The sequence below is a fragment of the Mchenga conophoros genome, linkage group LG7 (genome assembly GCF_057382185.1).
Source record: "Mchenga conophoros isolate Kocher_MC1m ecotype Shallow Benthic linkage group LG7, M_conophoros_male_GT1.1, whole genome shotgun sequence".
NCBI classification, from domain to species: domain Eukaryota; kingdom Metazoa; phylum Chordata; class Actinopteri; order Cichliformes; family Cichlidae; genus Mchenga; species Mchenga conophoros.
This window is the reverse complement of record NC_140532.1, coordinates 17,891,080-17,906,278: the sequence shown is the minus strand read 5'-3', so window position 1 is coordinate 17,906,278 and position 15,199 is coordinate 17,891,080.

Here is a 15,199-nt window from a genome sequence, read left to right as displayed (position 1 = left end):
GCAGTGGTACAGGAAGAAGTCTGCATCCTTCAAGAAAAACATGATTTTCATGCAGGACAATGCTCCATCACACGCGTCCAAGTACTCCACAGCGTGGCTGGCAAGAAAGGGTATAAAAGAAGAAAAACTAATGACATGGCCACCTTGTTCACCTGATCTGAACCGCATTGAGAACCTGTGGTCCATCATCAAATGTGAGATTTACAAGGAGGGAAAACAGTACACCTCTCTGAACAGTGTCTGGGAGGCTGTGGTTGCTGCTGCACGCAATGTTGATGGTGAACAGATCAAAACACTGACAGAATCCATGGATGGCAGGCTTTTGAGTGTCCTTGCAAAGAAAGGTGGCTATATTGGTCGCTGATTTGTTTTTGTTTTGTTTTTGAATGTCAGAAATGTATATTTGTGAATGTAGAGATGTTATATTGGTTTCACTGGTAAAAATAAATAATTGAAATGGGTATATATTTGTTTTTTGTTAAGTTGCCTAATAATTATGCACAGTAATAGTCACCTGCACACACAGATATCCCCCTAAAATAGCTAAAACTAAAAACAAACTAAAAACTACTTCCAAAAACATTCAGCTTTGATATTAATGAGTTTTTTGGGTTCATTGAGAACATGGTTGTTGTTCAATAATAACATTATTCCTCAAAAATACAACTTGCCTAATAATTCTGCACTCCCTATATTTAAAGTCATGTTATATTGTTTAAACACTTTGGCACATCAAAAGTCAGTCTTGTTACATGAACTTGTAAAATATTTGTTTGTTACACCAGTGATAATCTTGTTGAATGAACAAATGTAACTTATGTCTGTAGTGCATGTTGTGTTCATATTACATAATGTTCAACAAAAAAATTCAACGGATTTAGAGCAACTTCCAATCCACCCATCCTCTTATCTTTATCTGGGCTGCGGAAGTGATAGGGTAAGAGGGGCAGGGTACATCCTGGACAGGTCGCCAGACTATCACATAGAGACAAACAACCGTTTGCACTTTAACACCTTTGGGTAATTTAGAATCACCAATTACCCTTACCCTAATAACGGCATAACTTTTAACTGTGGAGGAAACCAGAGTACGCAGAGAGAACCCATCGCAAACTTGGTCAGATTGTGGATTTGAACCCAGGACCTTCTTGCTGTGAGGCAACAGCACGAGCCACCATGACATTGAGCTGTCAATACAGACTCAACAAAAGAAGGAAAGCTATGCTTGATGCAGAATTTCCTTTATGTTTTTGTCCTTGACAAGTTAAACCATAATAAATAGTAATACATACACGTGCTGTGTGTATGGTTGTCTGCCTCTTATAACCCCAGGGTTTTACATCTCGTGTCATCTTGTGAATTTCGTGAGTCCAAGCAACTAACCACTCTTCCTAGATTGTATCATGTCATCTGAACAAGAAAAAAATACGTTTTTGAATTTCATGCACATCCAACATGATTTAATTGCGTTCACCATAGAAACATTAAATTATTTTGTTCAAATGACAAGTTAGACTTTTGTAAATATAACAACCACCCAATTTATTTTTTTTGAGTGTATAAGAAGCATTTATCATATTTTGAAAATGGAGAGTATACACACAATTGCAGGATTTAGCCTGAGTGCTATTATTACTCTGTCTCTACCGTAGTTATTCTGCAAATGTGTTGTACAGTGACATATAAGTCTTGGAAGTCATAAAGCTTGGAATTCAAAGGAGGCATTTTATGCATCTCCAAGAACAAAAGTTTTTGTGTGCACAAAAGCTATGCAACACAATGCAAGCACAGAATAAATGGAAAAAAACAAAACTCTAATCTACTTTACAATGAATTCATGAAAACTTAAAATGGTCTATTATGAGAGATGTGCGTTTGCACCCAAAACTGTTGTACTGCTTATATGTTTTTGATGGATTTTTATGCTTTTACCATTATGGCCCATTAAACTCCTATTACGGCGCATATGACGTGTGAAAAAGGTCCACTAGCTTTGAATGAATGGTATGTTATATATGCACTTATATTCTTTTGATTATCTTTTGATTAATCGTACAGCTGGTTTTGCTTTATGTCTCCTGTTTTCCAGTTTTATCTGACCAAAGCCTTTATTGAAACATTTTCATGTGCAAAAAGAAGATAACAGAGTGAAAAATCAGGATATTCATATTCTGGAAAATCAAAGAGCTTTTTGGATCATTGGTAAAATTATTGCAATGCTTTAGTCGCACACTATGGCCCCACATTAATGACTATCAGATCCTTTCGTGTTTGTGATCATCAAAAGAAATATTAGCCAACCTACTGAGCTGCCACTATTGAATGGAATCTAATTTACAATATGCTTACAAGTTCTTTTTATAGTAATATGAGGTGAGCATGTGCATTTGTAAAGGACAGAGGACTATGTGATAGAATGAAAGAGGATATTGAAAATGGCTAATATTCATATGTATTAGTACAATATAGTATTCTGGTTTTATTAACTGGGATGTCGAATCGAGAACAAAGCCAGTCTGCGCCCTACACTCCCTATTGTCTTTCTGTCTTTGTTACATCAGCGTTGAACAGTGGTAGGCAAAAAAAAAAAAAAAAGTTTCCTACTCCTGAAGGTGCTCAGATTTCAGGTAGAGTACTGGATGGTAGTTATGGTAGTAACCTTAAAATATCATCAGAAACCCATAAAGATTATGTTTCATATATTTCACAAAATAAGTTTTGTTGTTTTTATCATAATAGCACAGCAGGAAAAATCTTGAACAAATTATAACACATTTATCAAAAACAGCTACATTTTCTTTTTTTTAATTGTGTATTTTCAGGCTTATTTACTATCAGTATAGTTTTCAACACTTAATAAGGATATTAATAATTGAGTTGAAATTTCACATCAAATTTTAATTAATCTACCCATCAAAAGTAATGCTATCAGAGGGCGAGAGGTGGTGTACGTCCTGGACAGGTTGGCAGTCCATTACAGGGGTAATACAGAGAAACAAACAACTACACACTGTCACATCCACACCTATGACCGGTTTAGAGTCACTAATTAAAATAATAAAAATGTCTTTGCACTGTTAGAGGGAAATCCATGAAGGCACATGGAGAACATGCAAACTCCCAACTAAAGGAGGTTGGGACTCAGAATCTTCTTCCTGTGAGGCGACAGCAAAAACGTGCCCAATTTTCTGATCCTCTTGTGGACCTCTAGACCACATTAAACACTCCTGCTGTTTTTAGATAGCTCATTCTAACATTATTTCTGTCTGTTGTAGCAAGATCATATCACTCTCCTGCCAATGTATCTGCAGCCAAGCAAGGGAGAGTGACACAGCACACTCTTGCGACTGTATTTACAAGGACACGAACAGTAAATATTGTCATCTGCTGACTCTTCTGTCTAATACAGTTTCTGTGTTGTTTAAAAATTGCATCTTAAAAGACGAATACATCAGTTATGTTCATATTGGTAGGGATGGAAATCAAGGGCAAAGTCACTGTGCAATAGAAGGAGGAATGAATTCAATATCAAACTGAACAGAGCGGTGGTAATGAAATGTACACAGTACCTCAATATTAGGCATATACATAATACAGGGACCACAGGCAGTTATCTTTGCTGGTAGTTTGGGCTGTAACTAATAGCCTAATTTACCTCACAAAGATGCAGGACCAAGGTCTGACTTATCTATTCAGATGCTCAGACTTGCCCATAATACTCATTTCCTGCTTTTTCTGCTGGTCTAAACAAAATAATATGCACTTAAGATAATGAAAACGCCCTACGCTGTAATGTCTATGTACACCAATCTCCTTAAAATGCAACTAATACTCTCAGCCAGAAGCAATTTTAATTGATTACAATGCACCAGAGTGGTGGATGCTCATAACTTTACATTCTTTATGAGATCCCTTTGTTCTCGATGCACTTATATCCCCCAGGTTCCCTAAAGAGCAGAGGGCACACCTGAGGAGTTTTAAGCTCAAGGGTATGTTAGAGGATTATTCAAGAAGTAACAGAACTGATGCAAGAGAATACAGTGATTAAAAGTGAAATTTACATATTGCAAAAGCACATTAAACTTAAACACCCTTGCACAGTGTACTTGAACAGTATAATGCCTAAACTCAAATGCATGCCTTTTCTTATCTTCAGATGACTAGAATACAAATATATGTTGACTTGATTAGAAACATTAACTCAGAAGTTGTCAACAATATTCAGACCCACAGTATTCCATAATTCAGTGTAGCTGCTTCACCTTTCAAAGGTATCACATCCCTGTTACTCATACCAGCTACCAGGCTAAGGCACATGATGTGCAAAAAACATTTTACACGCTTTCGTTGGTTTTAGTATGATTGTGTGGAACGTAGATAAAAGCACTGGGCACTCCAATGATGGAATTCACCTCCTAACATTAGCTACAGTATATGTAGCCTATATTTAATTAATATATCTAAAGGCAAAGCTAACATTACTTGCTATTATTTCATTAAAGGTGCAGTCTGTCATTTTTTGAATTTATTTACTAGAAAAAACAATTCTATGCTATAAATATACACTGATTAGTGTGTCACTTACGACAGCAACAGCTAACAGTGGCAAAAACAGCAGTGCTTACCAACAGAAAAGTTTAGGATATTCTCAACAATCACCTCGTTATCTCTGGCATGGGACACAATGAGCCTCATTGACAACCTGTATTTGACTCCTTACACAGGTTTTATAGGCTCTTATTGAGTAAATAAACACAGACACCCAGCATTTTGACAGCTAAGGAAAAGACTGCTAGACTACAAAACAGAACTCAGCTGACTAGAGTCTGCGATACACTGACATCTACTGGCGAGATTTTACACATTGTACCTTTAAACTGAAATGTAAATGTAAATGAAGCTTCAATATGTGATTTCTGCCTGGATTGCAACAGATTTTCGGTTGTGGTAAAGACAAATTGCATAATGCATAACTTCTTTTGCTAGCAGATTCACATCTGGCTCATGCAGCCATTGTTGTCTTTGCATACTGCAGTTATCGGTGGCATTCACGGAGCACATTCTCACCGTGTGCCATGCAAATAGGAAATTCAAAAAAGCAGGATCAGGGTGACAGTGATGTATAGCCCATCCGCTATTGAGAACACGAATACGTATTGCAGTGTATATTTCTCCCAGTGAGGATTCTGCTGCTACTTTATGATTCTGCACTGTGAAGCTCAAGAGGTTGATATCGAAACTAACAGCACTATTCCAGCAGCACCCTCTGATGTGTCTGCTCAAATTTGCTTTAAACCTGACCTTCTCTTAAATGCACCAAGGGATATGACACATAAAACTAACTTTTTCCTATTAACAGAAAGAAATTAAAGCCAGGACAAAGAAGGAGGGATGTAGTTTTTTCTATTTTATAAGATTCTGACCCATTTGTGTCATTGCAAGGTGATGATGTTGCTTAGCTGACTTGCTCAAGTTAAATTTAACTTTACAACAAAGGCCATTATTGCGCTTTCGCTATGACTCCACCTTTGTTGTCTTCTTTTTCAAAACTCAGCACTGTCAAATGGTCTGCAAAGCACTATGAAATCAGTAGCAATGAATCATAAAGCTTGCACAGACATCTGAAATCTACAGTAATAAACTATAACGGTCCAGTCGAGCTTCAAGGTCAGTCTCTGTGAAAAAGGCTCTGCTGTGCAGTCAGCTACATCTTTGTTTTTTGTGGGAATTCACTAAATCCTCACCAGCCACCAGCGTCCTCCGGACAGCGTCACACCTTGATCAGCTTACTTCAAAGGCAACGCAGGCCGTTCTTTAGGAGATGAAATCTGCCTTTTCTTGTGTAGCTACAAATTATACTTCAAAGGCGTTAAAATGATGAATGAACTGTTAATGCACATCATAATAGAGGAGAGAGGTGCGCAAATTAATGACTAAAACAGAGAGGAGGTTTTCAGCTGCAGAGCTGATTTAAGTGGTTAATTGGGAAAAGGCACTTTCAGCTTCGGTGTGTGGAATTTTCCCAGGCCGTCTCCAAACAAAGCATCAGACGAGATGAGGCTATTACTGTTTCTACCTCAGAAAACAAAAAGCTATCATTAGCAGATTTGGAAAGGCAGCAGGTAATGTTGGGCAATAATGGCATTTCCTGAAGATGGAGCTTATTTCTAATCAAAATAACAAATCGGGAAGAACTATGAATAATCACCTCTGTGAAATAATTAAACAATTTTTCCTAAATCACTAAATATTTCAACGGAAGAGCAAATCATAAAATGTGTATGACATGTATGATTAGTCAGTTGGTACACCTATAAGCAAGCTGACTTACACAGTGTGTCAAAAAAGAAGCAGTGCTTATACTTTGCGCGTGTGCAAAGATCAAGTCAATGAGTAATGACTCGTGGATCATTCCCAGCTTCGCCTGTGGGAAAGCCTGGAAGCAGTGAAGAGCTGAGCTCTGACCCACAAGGCCTCCTGGCAAGATTCTCATTACTCACAGAGCAGGTGTCCCTCTACTCAGAATGCACTCAGGAGAAAAAACCCTACAGTGGCAGAAATACAGAAATATGAGTGCATGTAGAGTCTCACTCTACATGCAATTTCATTAAGAGGCACACCAGGAGCCAATTAAATAAATGTGAAGACAAGAGAAATTATGAAATTCCTTCATGACAGGACTACATGGTGTCTTACATATGAATATGAAATGGTAATTGATGAGCTCACTATAACTAATAAAAAGACCCTCTACTTTCTTGTGATGCTGACACCTAAATAACATGAAAGGCGGTGGGGGGAATAAGTGTTTACATTGTGTAATAAATTGGAAACACATCCTGCGCACTGACTGCTGACATTATTTATTAATTCTAAACCTGAGTGAGGCAATCGCAGACTGAGAATTATAATAGTAATTTCTATTGGATACGGACTCTGACCCGGGGCTCATGAATAAGGGGAAGAGGAACTTTAAAGGAATGTTAATGGGATTCACAGAGACAATGAATGTACAAAGGTTACTATCCGGTTTTTCAGTGATGACGCGACGAATCCTACTTCCGGGTCTAAAGTAGTCTGCGTTTAATGTGGCTTTTGTGTTGTTAACATGTTTAATGTTATGTATTTTCTTCTATTTGATCTCAAAAAGCTCCTAAAACAGTCAGTGATCACTGTTGACCTCCCTCGGCTTTTATTACCGCTAATCATTTATTTAAGCTCAGTTTTTAAAACCTTAGGATGTAACTACAGCCCAGCCCATGCAGCAGTATATGAATGACTAACCTCGTATTGTGGATGGATTATCTCAGTTGTTCTCCTGGCTGAAGTTTGGTCCTTTTACAGCATCCTGCCATGCGATTACATTTGTTCCTGACCACCGAGAACACTCACGGTAACTTTTATCGAGTGGAAAAAAAAGTTAGCTTGTTTATATTATGCTAACGTAGCTGTGTCGCTAGCGGTCGCGCAGCACATCATTATATACCAGCTAGCCCAACTTCAGTAACCCTACAAACGTTACTGCTGTTTAGTTTTCTGTCTTCATTTATGCTGGAAGTAATAACAGAGCTGTACGTTTTAATTTGTTTCCAAAACCCCGCAGTCAGGACATGCTATATTGTATTTAGATAGAAGCTAGCGAGCTAACTCCCTGCTAACTTCTAACTCCGTTAAATGTCATAAATTCCGTTTTCATGGATGCCTGGATGTTAAACTCAATTGTTACACCTGGGAGAGCAGAACGCTGATCATTTTATTAAAGATGAAAGACTTTAGACAGTTTTTCAACTCTCAGTAATGCCACAGTGATCGTTTGATATATGGACCTGCAGCGGAGTTTAGACCCAGACACGGCTAGTGACGTCAGACTGAACAACCGGATTGTGTTACATTTGTGTACAGCATAGAGTTCGCATGGTTGACCACACATGTCAATCTTTTCCACCTTGGAGGCAGGAGAAAAAAAAACAGGACAAGTGACCTACCAGGTAATGGTAATGGAGGTGAAGACTGAAAAAAGTTACAAAGAAAAAACTATTGGTAGATCCCAAATTGAGCTTTCACTGAATGTTAGTATATGACTTGTGATGGGAAGTGTGTATGTGGGCCTGAGTTAGCAGCAAATGTGAATTTGTGTCGTACTTCTTTGATCCAAGTGCAGCATGATGGGTGAATTAAAAGTCGTTTGAACCATTGTTACATTTTTGTTTACATGTAGGATTTCAGCCGTGGTAGCGGATTGTTGAAGTGAGGTTACGTTTCCACCGACTGGGGCATTAAATAGCTCTTGAAATCTGCAATGTGTGTCTATGAATAACATAGTAACACATATCTTTCCACAGTAAAGAGTATTACAATATGTTTTAGGGAGTATTATACACGTTCTAATTGCACTTCCAAATAGTACATATCTGAGACTTCGACAGTATGTACTGCAGTTTGGTTCACCCGTTTTATGAATAATGAATTGTAATTAGAGCTCTAATTATGCTCTGAAATATTCACAGGTTTTTGCTTAATAGTTCTCCAAATGCTTTTGGCTGGGGTGAAAATGAGACAACAAATGACACATAAAACTGGGGGTGTAGGAACACAGGGAGAGAGAGTCCAAATGTTTCTAAGAAGCAATAAAAGATCTCTGCCAGTAATGACATGCAAACATATCCAGCAGAGAGTTTGAGCACGCAAAGCTGTGATGAAGCAAAGGCTGACACAGTAACACAATAGATAATTCGATTTTTCTAATAATTCTATTAATAAAACTATAACATTTTTAATGGCCTGTTTAGCAGTGGCGTGACTTGATGGATGGTGGTTAGTTTGTTGTTCCTCCATTGCCCAGATAATTTTATTTCACGGTCACAATTGAGCACCAGGATTTTTATTTGTTTATTTATTTTTTATATTGATGCTGATTTTTGAATGTAAAAAGCTAGGATGGCTAAACATAGAAGCTGTACTCAGATCCACAACCAGTGTAATATGGTGTATTTCAAAGAGGCAAATCAACCGGTTTCCCATCCAGTGACAAGATTTCTTTCTTTCTTTGGATTTCTGGACTGTCATCATAAAATGTGATGTGATTCTGCCGTACTTTAAGTTGCTGCTCCTCTCCATACCATTACCAAAGTATGAAGAGTGGGTGGTAATGAACGGGTGCCTTCCTATCACCTTGAATCAGTCTGGTCATTCTACTCTGACCTGTGGCACCAACAAAGCATTTTCACTTTTTTGGGACTCTGTAAACCTGATTGATTGTTTGGGATAATCCCAGTAGACTGTCAATGTCTGAAATACTCAGTTTAGTCCATCTGGAACCAACAACCATGCCAAAGTCAAAGCCACTCAAATCACCTTTCAGTTCACTTCAGTTCAGTTCAATTTATATGGTACCAAATCACAACAACAGTCACCTCAAGGCACTTTATATTGTAAAGTAAAGACCCTACAATAATACAGAGGAAACCCCAACAGTCAAAGGACGCCCAAAGAGCAAGCACTTTGTGACAGTGTGAAGAAAAACTCACTTTTAACAGGAAGAAAACTTTGGCAAAACCAGGCTCAGATAGGGGTCTCTGCCGCAACTGGTTGGGAGTCAGCGGGAGACAGGGGGAGACAGACTTTCCCATTCTGATGTTTGGCTTGAACTTCACACAGTTGTCTTGACCCTGAGTTGCTACCATGTGATTGAGTGATGGTTAGCTGTATCATAATAGATAGGTAGATTGATTCTTATTGTATTGGACTGTTGTTTATAATATTCCTGTGTACTTTTTTGATTTTAAGATTTTATTATTCTTTTTTTATGGCGTTGCACTGGTTAGCACCCTCATACCTGATCTTTAAATTGGTACACTCCTGCAAGATCACTGAGGACTGAGGATCGAATGCTCCTCGCTGGCCCGAGGTCCAGATTAAAGCACAGAGGAGAGCAGGCCTTTGCTGTGACTGCTCCTAAATTGTGGAACAAACTGCCCCTTCACATCAGGACCTCCCCAACATTAGACACTTTCAAAACCCATCGGAAAACCCGCTTTTGGCTCAGAATGAGTTTGTACTACTTGTTTTGTCTTATTTCTTTCTCAAATCTTCTCATTTTATGCTTCTTTTTCTTAAATTTTTATCATGTCTTCCTATGTTTTTATCTCTTTAGGTTATCTTAAATGTACAGCACCTTGGTCAATAGCTGTTGTTTTAAATGTGCTGTTTATATAAATTTGACTTTGACTTAGTATGACCTATTTGAGTAAACAGCCTAAAAATATGTGTAAAAAAATCACTTTTCCTCACAAGGGACGCTTTAATGATTATATTAATTATATTTAAACTACAGGATGAAATATTTACTGAAAATTGTTTTTTGGTTGTTAACTTTAATTCCGGCTTTCCTTACTGCAACTACTCCAATACGTACTTTGGCACAACAGCAACAACAACAACAACAAAAAAAGCTGGAAAACTTTTGTTCTTAGGGTCTGGAGAGTTTGGTTCCCTGTGATCGTGCCATGTGTTACTCTTACAGATAATAAATGTGCAGATCTTGATTCCTGCTGCTGTTCAGCCTGTAAAAACCACCCAGTAGCTGCCACATGTGGATCTGAATAAACTGGTGTTCTAAATATTAGTTTTGTCAAGTTTTTGTTTAGATTTTAATGAGCCATTCGCAGTTTCACTGTACCGGCCGCGTGTACTTAGACCTGCATGGCTTAATCTTTGAGACAAGCATATGCTACTGGCAGGATCAACCAGGTAGCCCCTCAGGCGGCGGCAGCGGCGCGCACGCACGCGCTCGCTCGCTCGCTCGCTCGGGGCTACTGAGCCCTGTCGACCAGGGCGAGGCTTTCCGGACGCACGTGTGGACCGGGGCGAGGGTTCGAGAAACCGTGTTTGCCGGACGGGGCCCCGTCGCCCTCGCGGGGTGGGCAAACTCTGGGTTTGCCTACCCACTCTGCGACGAGGCCCGCCGTGGTATGACCACCGGGACGGACCGGGCGTCTCGGTCTCGCTACCGAGCGATCGCGTCTGGCGGGGGGGGGAAGCGTGGGGAGGACAGGGCGGGGTCCGAGAACCACCACCCCCTTCGACCTTCGCGCTGTAACCCCCGGCCAGCGCTAGAGGCGAGCCTGCGGGCCGGAGGAGCTCGGACCGGGCGTCTCGGTCTCGCTACCGAGCGATCGCGTCTGGCGGGGGGGGGAAGCGTGGGGAGGACAGGGCGGGGTCCGAGAACCACCACCCCCTTCGACCTTCGCGCTGTAACCCCCGGCCAGCGCTAGAGGCGAGCCTGCGGGCCGGAGGAGCTGACCGCCCGAAGGCGCCGGCGAAGGTGCCGGGCCCGGCGGCAGCCCTCTGATGGCAGGCCACGTTTGCCAGTCGATCGGGGTGGGAGGGAAGGCTGGCAGGCAGGTGGGCCGGAAGAGGAGGCTGCTGTGGCAGCAACTCGCTCTCTCGCGCCGTCCCAGTGCCGTCCGAGCGTTGCCGAGGGTGTCTGCTGACTTGCGCATCTTCAGACACCCGTCTCCCATAAATGACGGAGGGCACCTTTGCTACTCATTACCCTTAGACTGCTCAACTGGAGAGGGGAGAAAAAAAGGCCCTGGCCGAGGTGGTGAGTCGGCCTCCACTCTCCCTCACGGTTGAAAAAGATGTGCTCCTGGTGCACTGGCCCTGCTGAAAATCTCTCTCCATTTGGCCGAGGCAGAGAGTCGGCCTCCTCTCTCCCTTACGGTCGAAAAAGATGTGCTGCTGTCGAACTGGCCATTACATCCTCACCTGATCTAGTCCCCCATTAGATCCGCCCCCCCACCGCAGTTACCCCGTACCACATATCTAGCACGGACCTTGACCTCCAGCAGGCCCCGGGGACCCACATTACCCCCCCCCCCCCCCCCCTTCCCCCTGCAGTTACCCTGTGCCACATATCTAGCATGGACCTGGACCTCCAGCAGGCCCTGGGGACCCACATACTCCCCTGCTCTACTCCCCCACTAGCTTTCCTTTCTTGCAGTTACGCTCCAGCGCATATCCAGCATGGACCTTGACCTCCAGCAGGCCCCGTGAACCCACATTACCCCCCCCCCCCCCCCCCCCTCCTGCAGTTAACCCTGTACCACGTATCTAGCATGGACCTGGACCTCCAGCAGGCCCCGGGGACCAACATACTCCTCTGCTCTACTCCCCCACTAGCTTTCCTTCTCCCGCAGTTACCCTCCACCACAAATCCAGCATGGCCCTTGCCCTCCAGCAGGCCCCGAGGACCCACATACTCCTCCGCTCTAATCCCCCATGAGCTTTCCTTCTCCTGCAGTTACCCTCCACCGCATATCCAGCATGGCCCTTGACCTCCAGCATGCCCTGGGGACCCACATACTCCTCTGCTCTACTCCCCCACTAGCTTTCCTTCTCCCGCAGTTACCCTCCACCACAAATCCAGCATGGCCCTTGCCCTCCAGCAGGCCCCGAGGACCCACATACTCCTCCGCTCTAATCCCCCATGAGCTTTCCTTCTCCTGCAGTTACCCTCCAGCGCATATCCAGCATGGCCCTTGACCTCCAGCATGCCCCGGAGACGCACATCCTCCCCTGCTCTAGTCCCCCACTAGCTTACCTTTCTTGTAGTTACGCTCCAGCGCATATCCAGCATGGACCTTGACCTCCAGCAGGCCCCGGGGACGCACATCCTCCCCTGCTCTAATCCCCCACTAGCTTTCCTTCTCCTGCAGTTACCCTCCAGCGCATATCCAGCATGGACCTTGACCTCCAGCATGCCCCGTGGACCCACACTTAAGCCCCCTCCCACTGACAAAGCAAAACACCACTGGCAAAATCCTCGTGCCCCTGGTACTCCAGAATGTAAATTCAAACATGCCCCTGGTACACTGCGCAGAAACACTTTGCCACACACACGCACGCACTGCTTGTGCCTATGGTACGACAACTTTTCTCGTACCTATGGTACGACAACTTTTCTCGTGCCTATGGTACAACAATTTTTCTCGTGCCTATGGTACAACAACTTTTTGCCGTGCCCCTGGTACACCGCTCAGTAGCACTTTGCCACACAAACTCTCCTCGTGCCTATGGTACGACAACTTTTCTCGTGCCTATGGTACAACAACTTTCCTCCGTGCCCCTGGTACGACAGCTTTTCTCGTGCCTATGGTACGACAACTTTTCTCGTGCCTATGGTACAACAACTTTTCGCCGTGCCCCTGGTACACCGCTCAGTAGCACTTTGCCACACAAACTCTCCTCGTGCCTATGGTACGACAACTTTTCTCGTGCCTATGGTACAACAACTTTCCTCCGTGCCCCTGGTACGACAGCTTTTCTCGTGCCTATGGTACAACAACTTTTCTCGTGCCTATGGTACAACAACTTTTCGCCGTGCCCCTGGTACACCGCTCAGTAGCACTTTGCCACACACACACTCCTCGTACCTATGGTACGACAACTTTTCTCGTGCCTATGGTACGACAACTTTTCTCATGCCTATGGTACAACAACTTTTCGCCGTGCCCCTGGTACACCGCTCAGTAGCACTTTGCCACACAAACTCTCCTCGTGCCTATGGTACGACAACTTTTCTCGTGCCTATGGTACAACAACTTTCCTCCGTGCCCCTGGTACGACAGCTTTTCTCGTGCCTATGGTACAACAACTTTTCTCGTGCCTATGGTACAACAACTTTTCGCCGTGCCCCTGGTACACCGCTCAGTAGCACTTTGCCACACACACACTCCTCGTACCTATGGTACGACAACTTTTCTCGTGCCTATGGTACGACAACTTTTCTCGTGCCTATGGTACAACAACTTTTCGCCGTGCCCCTGGTACACCGCTCAGTAGCACTTTGCCACACAAACTCTCCTCGTGCCTATGGTACGACAACTTTTCTCGTGCCTATGGTACAACAACTTTCCTCCGTGCCCCTGGTATGACAGCTTTTCTCGTGCCTATGGTACAACAACTTTTCTCGTGCCTATGGTACAACAACTTTTCGCCGTGCCCCTGGTACACCGCTCAGTAGCACTTTGCCACACACACACACCACTCGTGCCTATGGTACGACAACAGGCCCCGGGGACCTACATCGCACCTTGCTCTTGCCTCCCTTACAGCTGAAAAAGGTCCATGCCTGTGCCCTGGCCCTGCTGAAATTCCCTCTCCATTTAGCCGAGGCAGTGAGTCGGCCTCCTGTCTCCCTTTACGGTCGAAAAAGATGTGCTCCTGGGCGCGCTGGCCCTGCTGCTACTCACATCGGGCATGGACCTGGACCTCCAGCAGGCCCCGGGGACCTACATCGCACATTGCTCTTCCCTCCCTTACAGCTGAAAAAGGTCCATGCTTGTGCCCTGGCCCTTCTGAAATTCCCTCTCCATTTAGCCGAGGCAGAGAGTCGGCCTCCTGTCTCCTTTACGGTCGAAAAAGATGTGCTCCTGGGCGCGCTGGCCCTGCTGCTACTCACATCGGGCATGGACCTGGACCTCCAGCAGGCCCCGGGGACCTACATCACACCTTGCTCTTGCCTCCCTTACAGCTGAAAAAGGTCCATGCCTGTGCCCTGGCCCTGCTGAAATTCCCTCTCCATTTAGCCGAGGCAGTGAGTCGGCCTCCTGTCTCCCTTTACGGTCGAAAAAGATGTGCTCCTGGGCGCGCTGGCCCTGCTGCTACTCACATCGGGCATGGACCTGGACCTCCAGCAGGCCCCGGGGACCTACATCGCACATTGCTCTTCCCTCCCTTACAGCTGAAAAAGGTCCATGCTTGTGCCCTGGCCCTTCTGAAATTCCCTCTCCATTTAGCCGAGGCAGAGAGTCGGCCTCCTGTCTCCTTTACGGTCGAAAAAGATGTGCTCCTGGGCGCGCTGGCCCTGCTGCTACTCACATCGGGCATGGACCTGGACCTCCAGCAGGCCCCGGGGACCTACATCACACCTTGCTCTTGCCTCCCTTACAGCTGAAAAGGGTCCATGCCTGTGCCCTGGCCCTGCTGAAATTCCCTCTCCATTTAGCCGAGGCAGTGAGTCGGCCTCCTGTCTCCCTTTACGGTCGAAAAAGATGTGCTCCTGGGCGCGCTGGCCCTGCTGCTACTCACATCGGGCATGGACCTGGACCTCCAGCAGGCCCCGGGGACCTACATCACACCTTGCTCTTGCCTCCCTTACAGCTGAAAAAGGTCCATGCTTGTGCCCTGGCCCTTC